Below are 18,298 nucleotides of genomic sequence, written 5' to 3'. Positions count from 1 at the left end.
AATAACAATAATTTCCTCTAGACCGATTTCGGCCACGGACAACTACGCAGGAGATATTGTAGTGCACAAGTATGTGCGCAAACACAGGTGCACTCTCTATTGCCTAACTCTTATAATCGACACGACACGACCGGAAAGAGTTCAGGCGCAGGACTAACGGCTTTACGTGCTTTCCGAGGCACGGAAGTGTATACACTTCCAGCTTCCAGACTACGGGCTGCTACTGAGAATGTTCTGACAAAAAACCCAATAACTTTTTACTGGTCCGACCTGAAAATTGAACCCAGGACCTCCGGGTCTGCGGCCTTACATCAAGTCACTACACTAGACCAACGAGGCAGTCATAATAATTATTATAATATTGAAAATACTACAATTCCTTTTAATGAATATAAAAAGTGAAGTAAATGTCTTTATGCTGGACAAAAGCTTCGTCTCAAGGTGAATGTTAAGAGGTTAACTGATTTCGTTTTGTGCATATTTGTAGATACAAATGTGGTAACTTAAACTATATCAAGAATAATATGTAACTTTCTTCACGTAGGCCGAATTATATGAACCCAAGATCTACAGCTAAAATTTAAGTTTTTAATCTAGTGGGTTAAAAAACACTTATTTATTTAATTATTATTATTTGGACAGCTTGTTGTTGATATTGTAACTCAGTTTGTTAAGAAATAATCGCAAGACCTCCCCGAACATCGAGCGCTACCAAGAAATACCATACTGTGAGAAATAATCACACCATGCATTCCTTGAAGCTACCACCTGTTGCCAGCGTCGCTGCTTTGTTTCGCAAGACCTCCCGAACATCGAGTGCTACCAAGAATTACCATACCGTGGGGACCATTCAGTGATTCACCGATTTCGTTATAAATATGTAATTCAGACTACAGATCTTCACTTTTTGTTCTGATATCGAACAGACTGTCACGTATTAGAAATTAGAAATAATTAATTGTTAAATTTAATTACTTAAATAAACGTATAAGTTAAATTCGTTCGGTTTCATTCTGCATCCTCAACGGCAGCCCTACGTAATTAGTTAAATTCACAACGTTTTAATAATCACAACATTCCCAATGTTTTAAGATTAGTGTAACTAAACACTTATAAAAAAATTAACTAATGTTTACATCATTTTTTTTTAAATCTTTTAAATGTGTTTAAATGATTTTAATAGGCTAATTCTAATATTATACATGTATATATATATCGAAATATCGGAATTTGGTTCTGTTTCAATATTTTATAATACTCAGAACAAATTATTGTCCTTAATTTTATTTATAATTTGAATAAAATTAGATATTTCGAATAATTTATTAAGATATCCGAAAAAAATAAATTCCTTTTACTTTGTTAAGGAATCTTGGATGTTATAACAAACGGCTATTTTTACGCGGCCTGCACCTCATTCATAGCACTGAGATCGCTTTCGGAATAATAATCATTTTAACTTGTAAGATTTCGCTATATTAAAGAAGCACCAATGAAACCAATAATGTTATCTCAATTAAAGAAATAAAGAATATTCTAAAACGTTTTTGTTTTGTTTTGTATTACTTGGTTAATAATACTGCTTTTTCAAACTCATTATAGTAAGGTAGATCGATAAGTTATATATGATTAATAGCGTTGTTAAAAATTTTAACCACTTTTTAGACTGTCAATGTGCTGTTAACCTTGGGCACTTTTTGGTTATGTCCATAGTCCCTATGTAATTAAAATATTTCACAAGCTCATTTACTCATTAATCCAGAAGCAATACAAACAATATTTGTTTGTGCGATAAAATTGCTGGTAAGTGCGTGGTACATACTCAGATCTGTTTACACAAAGCCCAACCGCCAGAGCGTAAGGCGTGAGCAGAATACATTATTTTTTTTAAAACAATAATCCTTGTAAAATATATTTATTGTAAGCCGTCAAGAAGCTATAAATATAATACCTTTTTTCTGCAAAAATAATAATATTTGAAAAAGCGATAGATAGATAGGGGTAATTTTGCCATGACCATAGAGTGTTTATCTACTATGGTCATGGCAAAATTACTCGCGTTATGAAATTTTCTACCAATAAGTGCCCACTGTCTCTATATAGCAATTAATGTTTGTCGATTTTTTTTTTATAAATAAGTCGTTTGTAGATTTTTTTTACTCATCCACTATTTTATTTATTATTCATATTAAATATTCACAATTTTTTTTATGTACATATATTAAATTTTTATAAGGAATATTGGCCGAACGAAAAAACCGTAGAAACAGAAGTTATGAGTAATGACAAGTAAAAAATTTTCTTTCTCCCGCCAGAACGCTCACCGTGATTGTGATCGCTTAAATCTCGAAATTACTTGTACGCTCGCACCTTCTGTGATATATTATTTTATCGAAGAAAGCATTGTTTTCTTTATAAACCTAGTGGTTAGAACGCGTGAATCTTAACCCGGTTTAACTAACCCAGGCAAGCAAAACATGCAGGTTTCCTCACGATGTTTTCCTTCACCGTAAAGCACGAGATGAATTATAATCACAAATTAAGCACATGAAAATTCAGTAGTGCTTGCCCGGGCTTGAACTCACGATCATCGGTTAAGATTCACGCGTTCTTACCACTGGGACATCTCGGCTGGGCAATCATTTAGATGAGACTCAAATAGAGTTTACCTTAATCTATGTGTCTAGTTTCACTGAAATTCTGCCATATGTGTATTCCACCAACCCGCATTGGAGCAGTATGGTAGAATAAGCTCCAAATCATCTCAAAAAAGAACTGTAAATAACAATGACTGACTGACTAACAACGTAAAAGTTATACAGTTAAAGTCTAGAAACATTTAGTGGAGTAACAAAGATTTGTGTGATAGTTTGATTTGAAGAAGGCGTTGTACCTCTTCAATCTTCATACAAACCGTCTTATGATAAGCAAACCAAGAAAAATAAATATGGCCATTGTTGTTTATCATTTCATTTCAGACATATTACAATAGTTTTAAATTTAAAATTAATGAAGGCGTGCGTGCGTCCATGTGTTTGTGTGTGTATGTCTGATTCATTAGTATTATAATGGTTTTTATTGTTCATTATAATAGAGTATTCTATATAATTTGGATTTACAAACATTTATCACTTTTCCACATAAGTATCATAAATATGATCAAAGTTTTGTAACAATTAACAGGGGGGAAGGGGAGGTTCACCTTCGGCCGGTACTACGAACCGCTTATAAATTCAACAGAAATGTCTTCGAAAAATATAATTTCTGTGATAAATCATTAAATGTTTTTCATTTTGAACGTCCCTTACAATTTGAGTTATGTGTGAGCTATGTGTTTAATTTGTAACAAAAAAGAAAATATAAAATAAAATGCAAAGTGTACGTGTAGTGTAAATGTAAGTTGTAATAATGGTTACAAATACTGGTATAATATATAAATGAACAATGGTGGTTATGTTTTGTTTATGTGTGGCACATAAGGTACAACCCATTCTTCAGTTGATCGAGCGCCTAATACTTATTATTGTTGATTTCCAGTCTAAGGGTTGAGAGTGCATGTCAACTTCTGATGCAAGGAACTAATCAGGCATAAAGCTTGGTTACAGTATATATCTGTCTTCGAATTAGACTCATTTGCTTTCCTTATCATAAATATAATAAAATAGAAACTAAATATTGTGCACTACAAATTGACGCATATTAAAATATCTATAGCATTATACTGAGATTGACGCTTATTAAAATTTGTATTGCTCCATGTTCGAGATTGACGCACATTCTTTACCGTGATCGGTTTATTGAAATTATGCCATTATAAAAACTCAGCTTAAAATTATTAAATTCGTTATATTTTTATTATATCGTAGAGTGAAGAACAAATATACATTCTTATTCATTATTTTCATGTATTTTGTTACTTTGTTTATATAATATAATATCGTATAATTATATATATATATTTCACAACTTCCACATCAGTTTTAACATAATACATCAAAAATGTATCCGTAAAAAGTTGAGATAGTTGTTTTTTGTTAAGGAATCATATTATTCTTTATTAAAATGGTAACTCCAATTTTTCTCCGGATAATCTAATTTCTGATTTTATCCTTCAAATAGACTCCGAGAAAAGCTAACCTTATAGCATGCTGAGCGACCTTGATTTTGTTATATATGGTTTTGCATGCATTTTAATTTTTACATGAGCTTTAAATATTCCTGTCTTAAAAACTTCCCAAGAATAGTCCAAATAGCTAAGCCACAAAAACTTATTTTTGTAAAACGAACTTTCTTTTGTCTGAGATTTACTCACAAGTAAATGATACCTAATAAATATCATCCTATATTAGGAAAATAAACTTAATATATTAATCGAAGAGTACCAATGCCAGTTAGTTATCTAATTTTCCTAATCATGTGTGAAGCTGAGTACTTATAAGGTGTGAAAACCTATCTAAAAATAATGAGGTACTGAGATTTTCATTGCATCACATTAGATCATATTTTTGACTACTAATGCAAATAGCGTATTCAATCGTATTACACATTTTATTAAGTATTTTCGGTAAAACTAGAGAATTATTTGTCATTCATAATTAAACAAGTAAAAAAATTCAGAACGTATTTGTAGCAATGGATATAAATTTATATTTGATGTATTTTTCACCGACTATTTTGAGCACTAGATTATATATTGTCACGTTTCGTTGCAACGTCACGTTTTCTCGGTTATAAATTCAACATTATTTTAGTTATTGTGTTTCAATTTAGGCCAAGGGAATAAAATGTACCTATCAAAGTAATCCAGTGTGAACGACGATGTGACGACGACAGATAGGTGTCGGGGTAACAAATGAAGGGTCCATTATCTTATGCGCTGAGCACCCAGAAAATCTTTTAGTTATAATATATTATTATTGAAGTGAAACTTCTTTACGCGTTGTACTGCTTTTTCGTAGGGAATAAATTCGTGGCTTCGCGTCATCCATATGCTAATGTTTATATAATGAAAAATTGAGTTCATAAATTTCATTCTTCCGTGTAACGATTAGATGCCTTAAAGGTTTGTAATACTACGATTATTCGAATGGACCGAGTTCGATTTCGACCTGATAACATGTCTTAAAGTTTCATAATTATTGATTGACATTTTGAAAATTTCAATAAATTTTATTAACAAAAAAAGCCGAGATGGCCCAGTGGTAAGAACGCGTGAATCTTAAACGATGATCGTGGGTTCAAACCCGGGCAAGCACCACTGAATTTTCATGTGCTTAATTTGTGATTATAATTCATCTCGTGCTTGACGGTGAAGGAAAACATCGTGAGGAAACCTGCATGTGTCTAATTTCACTGAAATTCTGCCACATATGTATTCCACCAACCCGCATTGGAGCAGCGTGGTGGAATAAGCTCCACAACCTTCTCCTCAAAAGGGAGAGGAGGCCTTAGCCCAGCAGTGGGACATTAACAGGCTGTTACTATTAACATTTTTGATGTGAAAACTTCTTTAGGCTTGTTGCGCTGGTTTATCGTAGGGGATAGACTCGTTGCTTTGCGTCACCTACATACTAATGTTAATATTATGAAATCGTTGAAAGTACAAGTAATTTGGTATTAACAACTTTTTAAGCTGACAGTATCGTAGGGCATGATTATTTCCAACAATAAACCAACTTGTTTTAAACGCGCTAACCTATTGAACTACCGGTCCAAATTGAGAAATCTTTTTCATTTGATAGATGATTCTTGAGGAATATTCCTCAAGAATTGTGCATATTAAACATAACTTCTATGACTCACGAAGGCGGAGCAGAAATACGCATCAGGAACCTCGCGGAGCAGTTGGTATACTTATATAGAAGAAAGGAATTCGTCGAAAGCGACACGAAGAAAAAGTTAGCCAATAATCCCAAAAGCAGTCCTATGCTTGGAGCTTATTCATACTGCTCCAATGCAGGTTGGACGATATATATTTCACCGCAAAACATGAGATGATATGTTACCATAAATAAAGCACACAAATTCAATGAAGCTTGCCCAGATTTAAACGCGTAATCTTCGGTTAAGATTCATCGCGTAATAAAAGGTTATCTCAGATCTTAGTACCTTGAAATTAATTTAATTAATTTTGCTAATTCTATTATGAGAATCCAAGGTAGATATTAAATTAATACTATAAGATTATCAATCAATAATCTAATGGAATAGAGCCTTCGATAATTTGTCTAACATTGGATCAGCTTTGGAGTTATTATTTTCTTATATCATTAATAAAATCTAACACAGTTTGTATACAAAAAAATAGGTTAAGTAACCATATTATAAATAAGCGGTGAAACTTAATGCCGTTATGTATAATACAATCGTAGCAATAGTTATATAGAGTTTTTAATAAATTGGCAATTCCTTAAATATTAAACGGGAAATAGCAATACGTATTCTATCCTGTAAAATAAGTGTAGAGCTGATAGCGTGCTACATAACCGTCCCCAATATGGGCCATATTATTCCCTCCACGTAAGTTCTCGCTTATAGTCAGGATGCCAAAATAGTATGAGTGACATATCAGAAAATGAAACGAAGAATTTTAAATAAATTCAGACTCACCTTTGTACCATATAACATTTTAATTCGGCAGCCAGGTGGCTACTAAAATACTAATGGCTACTAAATATTTCAAAATTTAGCATAAACATTGCATTGCATTATTATGTTCGGGTCTAAAGGGTTTGCTATACTAATTACAAATATCTTATATAAAGGCGTCACTAGGCCTAAGCGTTGGTTATTTTCATATATAAATAAAACTACAAGAGAAATTGTGAAAAATTAAATATTAGTTAGTTGGTTTATAAAATCCTAAATATGAAATAGCATGTTTTATTTTTTTTATGTAAGTACATAAAAATTGTATTTGATGAAATTGAGAGTACATACGTATTTCGCAAATCTCAATATATAAGCCTAATTTGACATATTTAGTGTAAGTGGTCCAGAAGGAGACGGCGGAGCGGGAACGGAAAAGGGCCGATCCTGCTCGGCGGAGACGACGACGGCGTCGTCTCGGCCCTCCCATAGCCCAGACGCCCGGGGCTTAAAAGATAGGGCGTAGCCCTGGGGCCGTGGATGCGTGAGGTGGGGGCCTCACGTGTCCTATTTCAGACGGCCCTATGGAGGACGGCAGCCGGGATGGCCTCGCGCTGCCATACGCACAAGCGAGTAGTGCGGGATTGGCGAGATTCGCCCCCTGATGAGAGCTCCGCCGAGCCACGAGTGGAGCAAAGCACGGGAGAGGCCGTGGATGCGTTATATCAACACGATCCCGCAGCCTCTCCGATACGTGCTGAGGACGACTGGTGGTTTTAGTGGGTAAGAATCCCACATAATCCGGTTCCACCCCCATAGGACCTGGGTACCTTTCTGAAGGTATCCACTGCGAGAAAAAAAAAACGGTGCTGCTCGCCAGTTCTGTTAGCTTGAACTTGGCTTGACACGCTGCCGCGTGTCTAAATATTAAACTTTCTTTGGACCCTTGAGGCTTAAAGTAACTTTACAAAGAAATATGCTATTCCGGAATTTTTTGTATTTTTGTCTGTATTTAATCGACTTAGAATCATATTTATGACAATTCAGAGAAAATAAACAAAACTACCGTCTTTGTAATAATAATAGTTTAACGATAACATCTTAACAAAGTTAATTAATAACGTTCATTGATCATGTACATTGTTCCCAATTTTATTGAGTTTGTGCCGATAATATTTCTTAATTAATATTGTACAAAACCTACTGTGCTCGAGTAAGAGTCACCCTTGACTGACTTTTCTAATAAACTGCTAGACGAAGATGTTAGACCATTTTTAATTTAACAGAACTTTTTATAGGTTCTTAGCGCTAGTTAATGACTTTTAAATACTTTAGTTTCCCCAGGCGTCCTAGTAAAACATTCTAATTAGCAGCCTTAAACGTCAAATTAAACTAGCTTGAAACGTGTATTTTATAAGGCTTTCTCACATAAAATAAGAATATATTAACATCTTTAGAGTTATTTATTACTGATACAAACTACTAATTTTATATATTTGTGCTTATAATTTATCTCGTGCATGGCGGTAAAGGAAAACATTACGAGGAAACTTGCATTTCTCGAATGAAATTCTGCCATATATGTATCCACTAACCCGCATTAGGGCAGTATGGTGGAATAAGCTCCAAAGGCTCTCTTAAGAGGAGAGCCTCTTTTTTTTTTTTTATATGCCCCGGGATGGCAAATGACTCTACTCCACCTGATGGTAAGTGGTAGTAGAGTCCAAACGCGACGACGGCCAGTATAGTCGGGAAGAATGTTCTGTACTAGCCGTCCCCGCCTTGCCGGCCCGCAAGGGCCGCAAAGTTCTTCTCCTCAGCTCAGGTGTGGGACATTTACGGTTGTTTCTTGTATGCCGTAATAAACAATATATAAGATATCAAGATATGAAATTGTAATTGATATGAAATATGTAGATATTTGAAATAAGCTGTACCTATATTTAGGCTGCAGGGTCGTCATCAAATTATACTCGTAAGCTAACAAAAGATAAAATTTAGAACTTAAGAATTTGCATTCTGTTTACTTTTTTGAGTACTTATAATTACTTAGCTTCGTTGTATTAATATAAATGAACTTGAACAAAAGTATTCCGTTTTTCATATTTGTGATATTATTATTGGTTTATTTTGATGAATGATCATTTTTATTTATGAGTTGTTTACTTTGAGAGTTTATACAAATAATAATTATAAATAGCTACTGTATAAATCACCATATAATCACGCGTGGAATGGTAAAATAAAGGCTTGCTGTTGAATCGCACTTCCTATTGTTTGGGCGGAAATAAAATAGCCCTCCTAAAAGAGTGGACACAATAAACCGGGTTATATGTTTTAGTATTGAGTTAATTTTTTGTGCATTCAATCCAAGTTCCAAATGTTTGAAGTATGAGGAACGCAAAACTAATATTTTTAATTAAATATTCTTTTTAAATTATATAATACTATCTTCTATCATTTTAAATATTATCATACTAATATATTTACAAACTAAAGCGCCGGGAGCAGTGTTCGGCTCTAGTGTTTAATGTTGTTTCCCTGGGATGAGACGTGGCCAATGTGCTAACTAATGTGGCGTTCCACAATAGCGCACGTCCTCGTTCCCAGGGTATTCGTTCTGAATATATTTAAGTGCAATTTAGATATTTTTCAACCATTTTCAAATGTATAAGTTTTGTTAAATTTAGTTTTAAGTTATGTTCTGGGAGTATTGACAAAATCGTGAGTATGAGAAGGAATGTATTATTCAGGTGTTTCTGGGCGTGTTTGCATGTTTAATTAGTGTTTATAATTTATCTCGTAATCGGTGTTAAGGAGAGAAATTGTAAAGAAACCTGCAGGTTTTCTTATAGTTAAGCAACCTGCATATTTCAGTAATACTTAATATTAGTGTGTACTTGTTTGGAGGGTGAGTGAGTCATTGTGACTATAGGCACTAGGTACATAACATTGACGATGCAAGGGATAGTTAATATTTAATACATTTGCTGTTGTGAATGACCCACTTGAAATGTAATTAAAATGAATATACTTTTATCTGTCTATTAATACACGTGTAATAGTTTACCGTAGCATTTTATTGTACATAGAAATATAAGTTAACAATAACAAAGACCTTAAAACAACGACACATCACACACATGTAACTTGCATGTTAACATTTCTCCTCTAATTAACTCGCATATGAATTCAAAGTGGCTTCTCAAAGCCCTAGAGCGTTGAGCAAATTATTTGTTGCATTCATAGTCCCTCATTCCCTACTTCTGGAACTTAACATATTGCAACAAATTATAATAAATGAAATAAGAAAATATAAATAGAATTTGTAAAGACAAATTTCACAATTACGAGTATGACCATTTTGTTTTGTATGAGTTTTTCTCGAAGCATTTAATTAACGCCTGTTTTTATCTATTGAATGAGATTTAAATTAAGAATTTATTAAATACCTACATTGTTTTACCTCTGACCATATGTTTTGTTGTTTCGGAGTCCTAAAGGTACACTTTAAATATTATGAAGTAAATGTCTTGAGGTTGGGTATATAGGAGACCTTTCCATTTTAATTGTGACAACATTTTTAATAATAATAATAATATAATAATAATCATTTATTTTCAGACAAAAAAGGTCCATATAATTGAGATACAAAAAAAATAATTAATAACACTAATTTCCAAAATAATCTGTCAAATATTGGTGTGTGTATATTTGTGGATGTTTCTGTTAAATAATTGTTGGTGTTTAACGTCTATATTCTACCTAAATATAAATCTTTAACAGCCTGTGAATGTCCCACTGCTGGGTTAAGGCCTTTTCTCCCTTTTGAAAAAGGTATGGAGCTTATTCCACAACGCTGCTCCATTGCGGGTTGGTGGAATACACATGTAGCAGAATTTCAGTGAAAATAGACACATGCAGGTTTATTCACAATGTTTGCCTTCACCGTATAGCACAAGATGAATTATAATCACAAATTTAATTAAATATAAATCTGGCTAAGTCTATATTTTAAGTCTAATTCTTATATGTGCAATATTTGACCAGATGTTTTGCTTTTGGTTTGCCTTTATTCTAATTGATATATATACATATGTGAAATAAATGTTTATATTCACTAATTCCGTCTGCCAAGAATACATATTTGTAATCCTAATAGAAGCAAGCGTATTTCATTCGGGTCTTTTCAACGAATTTTATCAAACTTTACGTAATGTTGCAAACATTTCTTGGAATCAAATTATTCTATTGCTCTGAGAAAATTAAGAGAAACGTGCTATTAAAAGTTATAATTGAAAAAGTTTACAAATTATGTTTATATTATTTATATGCTAATATTATTATTTTGAAAACATTTTTGTGTTTCCTCGCATTCAGTATTTAAAATCTATTATTTGTCTAATATTTGTATTTTGTCTAAAAACAGATAACAACTGTCTGGACTTTTCGAGCACTTTAATAATTCTTGTAACGATCATTAATAAATATATAAAGTAACAGCAAAAACGTGTTTTCATCGCTTTATCTTGTACCCACATATTATACCTTCAACAGTTTACGAGCGACCTCACCTTACCGAAATTACTTTTTTACAGCTGGTCATCATCACGTGCGGCAGTATTTGCTAAGATATTGGAAATGACGCTATAAAGTTACACTTACGAAAATAAGGTGTTTTAAACCATATTCTGTTCTTCAATTTACGGTGAATATTAACTTATTTTATTGTTATTTTTGATATATCCAAATTTTATATTTGGATACATCAAAGTTTTTATTTAACTAATAATATTAAGAATATACCTAATTTTGAATTACATTTTTAAAGGATATTTATGTCATTGTAATATTTACTAGGCATCTGGTAGAGACATATTTCCAAAATTTATTGTCACATGACGTTAATAGAAATGTATTAAATTAATAAATCATTACGAATAAAAAAATTCACCTGAGACGAAATAAAAGATATGAGACCTTAAGAAACCGAACCAATTGCTATTCAGAATACATGCTCTCTGTTATGTGTTGGGGCTGCGTAAAGGTATCAATTTGTAATATCAGTCAGGACTTTCAGTGTAATCAGCTATGGATTTTTTTGGTAAAATTTTTACAGAAAAAATATTTATAATGAAAAAATATTGTTACAGAAACAGATCAGACTTTGATCAAATCAAAATAAAAAAATATATTTAGATAATCTTTTAGAAGCACTTGAGAATATTCAGTATATAAGATCAATAACATTTAAAATGTACCACCAATTTGCAATGTAGACGTTATGGAGAGAAACCGACAGGGAACTTGGTGGTTATTTTTTTGCATAAATCCAACGCCATTAAAAAACTTAATTACTTTTTAATTGATCCGACGCGGGAATTGAACTTAAAGCTTCTGGATAAAAAAAGTAAAGTAAGAGCCTGTGACTGTCCTACTGCTGGGCTAAGGCCTTCTTTCCCTTTGAGGAGGTTTTTGGAGCTTATTTAACCACGCTCATCCAATGCGGCTTGAAGGGAGGGAATACACATGGTAGCAGAAATTTTAGAAATGAGAAACATGCAGGTTTTCTTATACCATCGAACACGAAATGAATTACAAACATAAATTATATACATGGATATTCAGCGGTGTTTGCCTGCGTTTGAACCTGCGATCATCAATTAAGATTTACGGGTTTTATACACTAGGTCATCTCAGCTCTGTATCTGCAGTCTTATACACAAGGAAGGACAACAACAAATAAACATTTAAAACAGTGGATGTATAAAAAAGGAATTTGAATAATTACTTTTCAAATAAAAACCAGTGGCTGTAAAATAATTCGTGTTTGCCGCCATTAGCTGCCCTCTGAATAGAAAGAACTCTGTCGGAACTTTTTAATATCGTCACAAATAGTAAGATAGCATGCATTATTATGCTTTAAGGAAATTAAAACTCATTCATATTCATTTCCAAAGGCTAAGACATGAAAATAGCCGTAAATTGAGTTAATTTCGCTAATCATTTATTTGTGCTGGCATGGGGCAGTAGGTCGGTGTTCAGTGTAACGAGAATTAACGTCCGGATATTTTTGCCGCCGTTGCCAACTATTCTTTTAATTACTATAAACTTAATCAAAGGAAATTAATATAAGTAAATTATGAAGAAAATATTTTTCCCACAGAGCTATAAGTACTTAGATATAGACTTAATAAAACGTTTTAACTATACTTATGCTAATAGTGCGAAAGTAACTTCTTTTGTCTGTCTTGTACCCTTTTTAAATCAGGGATGAAACCCAACAAATTAAGTATATTTATATATGTAATATATATAATATATTTATATTCATGTAAAGCCCAAAACCATCAAAATAATATTTTTAAATCAGCTTATTGTTTTTATTTTTTATTCAATTTTGCTGGAAGAGTTTGAAACCTCTTTTAATTAAAAATGAAAAAAGAATCAAATTATTGTCATACTTATATTAATGTAAATGTTAATATTTTATATGTGGATAAAGAAAATCAATTTAGCAGAAGTTGTTCTCAGCCATACACTAATTACAGATTTCTTGTGGGAAAAATACTCTGAATGCATTTGTAATTTATAAAACGGAGTCTCCTTTATTCCGTGAAATTAATTGAATTTACTCAGAACCATCAGAAACTTTTAAAATCTTAAGTATGTTGGCAACATTTACGAAACTTTTGAAATTATATCGTAAGATTATTTAAACCCAATCATCCCTGACTTTTTTTTTTGTTTGTATTGACAGCTGTTATCATCACAAGAAAAGTATGTTAATAAAAATATAATAAAGTATTAACTTTATTGAGTCTGTTAGTTATTATGATGATAAAAGACCTGAAGATCTGATGATAGTTCCAGGGGACGGACAAGCTCAATTGTGAAAGGCCACTTTTTTTTAAGGCTGGAAAAACGTGTTACGCACTTCCCCCACGGGAACAGTGGGGGGGGGGAGTATGTAGGGCTTGCCGGTGTTCGGGCGAGTGCGCCCCGAACATTGGAATATCCACTAAAAATCCAGCGGAACCCTTTCCGTCTTAACGAGGAGCGCCACGGGATCGCTTTCGCATGCTACCGTGAGTGAAACGTCACCCAAGTTGACACGTCGAGAAAACGATTTTGAGAACTTGAGTAGATGTGTTAAATTCTAAAGTCAATCTGGTGATAGAAAACTGGTGGTAGAGCTTAGTGCATGCTTGTCTGGGTAGGTACCATCCACTCATCAGATGTTCTACCGCAAAACAGCAGTACTTGGTATTGTTGTGTTCCGGTTTGAAGGGTGAGTGAGCCAGTGTAATTACAGGCACAAGCATTACAAGGCACATAACATCTTTGTTCCCAAAGTTGGTGGCGCATTGGCAATGTAAGCTATGGTCAACATTTCTTACAATGCCAATGTCTATGAGTGTTGGTGACCACTTATCATCAGGTGGCCCATATGCTCGTCCGCCTTCCTATTCTATAAAAAAATCTATAAAAATAAAGGTACCACCCACCGCACCGCACAGGTACCGCAAAACAGTAGTACTTGGTGTTGTTGTGTTCCAGTTTGAAGGGTGAGTGAGCCAATGTAATTACAGGCACAAGAGACTTAATATCTTAGTTCCCAAGGTTGTATTCGCATTGGGGATGTAAGCGATGGTTAACATTTCTAACAATGCCAATGTCTATGGGCGTTGGTAACCACTTATCATCAGGTGGCCCATATGCTCGTCCGCCTTCCTATGCTATATAAAAAAAAAAGTTTTGCTCTGTTTGTAATAAAAGCATTTAAGTCCTGGTGCGTGATAATGTATATTTTTTTGGCATCAATTCAATTTCAAGCCCAATCTCAACTTGGGAATTTCATTGCCTTTAACGGGAACCCTTTTTGTTTTCATTGAGTGCAGCGTGATGTTGTCGACGGCAATTTACGTGGCGAGTTCCGAGCTATATGGCCTGCCTTATTATCCTTTTTTTTTTTTAATCGAATTATTTTTGGATACCATTATTTTGTTTGTTTACAAGGAATGGCAAACTCAAATAAAATAAAATATATTATGTTGTTTAATTTAATGGTAATTTTGATATTCAGCATGTTTATACTAATTAAATGTTTTCAAATGTCGAGGTTCCTGTTTGATATTTATTTATTCTAAAGATTTTCACACTAACTGCCAGGCTGCTCATGTTGAAGGTAACTCTTGGCGTGTCTGATTTTCGACTGATATCTTATCCATATAATTAACGTGGTACGAGAAACTATGTAAATTTACCAACATATCAATTAAAAAATCAAACAAACACATTTGGATTTTACAAGTTTACTAGTTTTTACGATTCCGAATATTTAAAATTCTTATATTAATAATTTTAAAAAATATTACAAAGCAAAATTACAGTTATAGTTACTAGTAATAATAGTTTTCGAAAAGATAGCGACGCAAGGGGACAACGTAATTTCAAGCGCTATTTATTTATTTATTATTATTATTTATTTATTATCTATAAAACTACTACTATTTGCGTGTCCGACGTAAATGTTAAACATTCGTGCATAAATAGTATTCGGGTGAAGACAAGTTAAAAGAATAGAAATAAAATGAAATGTATTAATGTCAGTTTGCTACGGGAACCCAACAAATGACAGCTGCAGTTGCAGATAAATGGTCCAATAACAACAGGCCCAATAACATATTGTCGGGCGATTGTGCCGCAACGACGTTCTAAGCGAACACACCTGCATGTCGTAAATTCTTACTGTGTTTTAGAATCATCAATACTTCATGTTCGATTTTGTTAATTTTTTTATACCGTTTATTATAAATCGAAATATTGTAGATGACTTTATTTAAATATATTTCTTGACATTTAAATGTATAAGATTCTATTGGGTTTCATTTGCTTCAGATAGTCAAATCAGATATTTGCTATGCATTTAATTTTTTCTCTTATCCTGCTTCATATCATAATTAATAATAATTAAATTATTTTCTGATAGCCTGGTAAAAGATTTTCTTCAAATTCAGTCATTGTCTAATGAACTATATAAAAAATCGTTTATGGGCCAAGGTATAAAGGTTAAAAAAAGTTTTACACTGAATTTCGGTGGGGTATTTTTTCATTTTTAGTTTAGGCAAAGAAGCGTTATATTATTAAACTGTATAATCATAGCAACTAAAGTTAACCTGATCTAATGGAGGCATGCTTTGTCGATAGAAAAAAATCGTGGTCGTGTTTTAATATCTAAAACAAATTTTCTAAGTGAAATTTCAATAATTTACTTTGACCCATTACTTTTGCAAGATCAACAAAATGAAACTAAGGTCCATAATGGCCGCATATCATGAGTTGTTGATCAGCAATTTAGAAAATGAGATACGTAATGGTTTTTTTTTCTCACGGCGGGTTTCACGGAACACCCTTCATTAAAAAAATTATTATGTAAAATACTAACCATATTCATATGTACATTTTTTTAGCTGAAATAGTGTATAATTTATATAGCTATCCTACAATAAAATAGTCTATCAAAACTTTATATAAGCTTCCCAGAAATCCAGGATCACATTCAAGGGTTATTTAAATTCACTGATCACTAAAATTTTAAAAAGTATTTTTTTTAAAAGTAACTAATCATTTATCGAGATGTAATATTCGTTTTCGCAATATAAACGTAAACATTGTCTGTCAGATATTGTTGATATGGAGCAGTTTTTGAACGAAATGAAAAATATATTCTTTTAAAAAAATATGTTCACTACGCAAAAAAATTACAGTAAATTGACAGAATTTTCTTATTGCGAATCGTGAATGTTATATTTTTATTGACAATTGATGTTTTTTAATAATTAACTTACAGTCCATTGAACGTGAATTTTTTTTTGTTATTAAAAATTAAGTGTTATTACTAGTAGGTATTACGCTATGTCTTTTTCTGCGCCCTTGACAGAATTTCATGTGGATTTTGAAAATAATTAATCTTCTACGTGTCATCGTTATTATACGTGATACTGGCAGACTATACTATACTATTTTTAACTCCTTTAGCGTAGATATGTATTTAAAAAAGTACAAATTTTGTGTATCTATTATATATTTTCATGTGAATTTAACAACTTTAACATTGTTATTTTAAATATAGAACCTACAATACGTTTATGTCACTCGTATATAATATCAAACATGTATAAAATGTTTGCATGCAATGAAGCGTTATGCGTGCAAATTTTGTATGTATCAAAATTTGCACACATAACGCTTTCTTACCTTACATTCCCAATGCACCACCAACCTTGGGAACTGAGAATTTATGTCCCTTTGATTTACCATGACTAACTCACCCATCCAACTGGAACACAATAATACTAAGTATTTCTATTTGGCGGTAGAATGTCTGATTTGTGTGTGGTGGTGAACCTACCCAGACGAGCTTGGACAAAGACCAAGTAAATAAGTTACTAGTCATTTAAGTTTATATATTTTTTATTAACTTTATAAAATAAAATAATAAAGGTATTATTATGTTTTATCTTTTGTTATATTCTTATCTGTATATCAACATTGAAATATATAATCGAATTAAAGCTTTTTTTATTTAAAAGCTGTAATTTCAGAATAACATGGATGACTAGTCCGTATTATAAAAATTAAAACGTAAGCTGAAATATTCTTCGTTATTTTAACTCGACGTTCTCTTAATGATGTTTTTCTTAACTTTTCGTATCCAAAAGACCTTGTCTAGCGAAATTGTTTAATTAAGTTTTACCCGAGAAATGACGACTGACAAATCTAAATATATATTCCAGAATGTGTCTTACTTTGCTTCATTATTACCGTGTTAGGAACGTTTTTTTCCTTGTTAAGGCTTGATTGTTTATATAGTACCTGTAGGCTTTGTTGAGAGGTAGGCTTCATCAGTAGTAGCTACCATCATAGCTACCACTAAATATCAAAAAAATGATATGTAGTATCTGAGACAATTTATTTCATACGGTTAAGGGCAGATCATTTTAGACACCATGGTTGGCGGTGCATTGTCAGTGAATGAATATAAAGGTCACATTATAATTTTTTATTTATCAGCGAATATGAATAGCTTTAAGATGGGTTAGTTGCGGTTTTACTTACTTAGATTTAGTCTTAAAACTAATATTGTAATGCTGAATGGTAATTAACATGCAAGTACTTTAAAATAACATCAATACTTATTTAATATAAGATAGATCAAAGGCATGGACAACACGTCCATTATACATTTTATATTTTTACAAATTACGAAAATAAATATAATAAAGCAACACAATTTACCAATTACGTAAGCTGTACGATTGTGTATGCTGTGTGTGTAATGTTTTTTAAACAATATATCAATTATGCACAAGCAGACATGTGTAGTATCAAAAATATAATTGTTCGTGCTAATATACAATACATAAGAATACTGATGCACGCAAATTACGTAACGAAATTATGATTCAGGGTCAGAAAGAGATAAGAGGGTGCGTGGGGTGCGGTGGAAGAAAGGTTTCCTAATTGAATTTTCAATGTCCGCGATAAATATCAGCCGTAGACACAGAACATCGCGAGGGATGTCGCGGAAAATCCTCGGTGGTTTTAATCCCCAATTACTGTAATCTGAACACGTATTTATTAGGCCTTCTCTCGAAATTGCTTTAATTAAGGTTTTGTAGTCGTAGAAACCGTGTTCACTGAATCA

Source organism: Nymphalis io, chromosome 1, assembly GCF_905147045.1.
Source record: "Nymphalis io chromosome 1, ilAglIoxx1.1, whole genome shotgun sequence".
NCBI lineage: Eukaryota > Metazoa > Arthropoda > Insecta > Lepidoptera > Nymphalidae > Nymphalis > Nymphalis io.
This window is presented reverse-complemented; position numbering follows the sequence as displayed.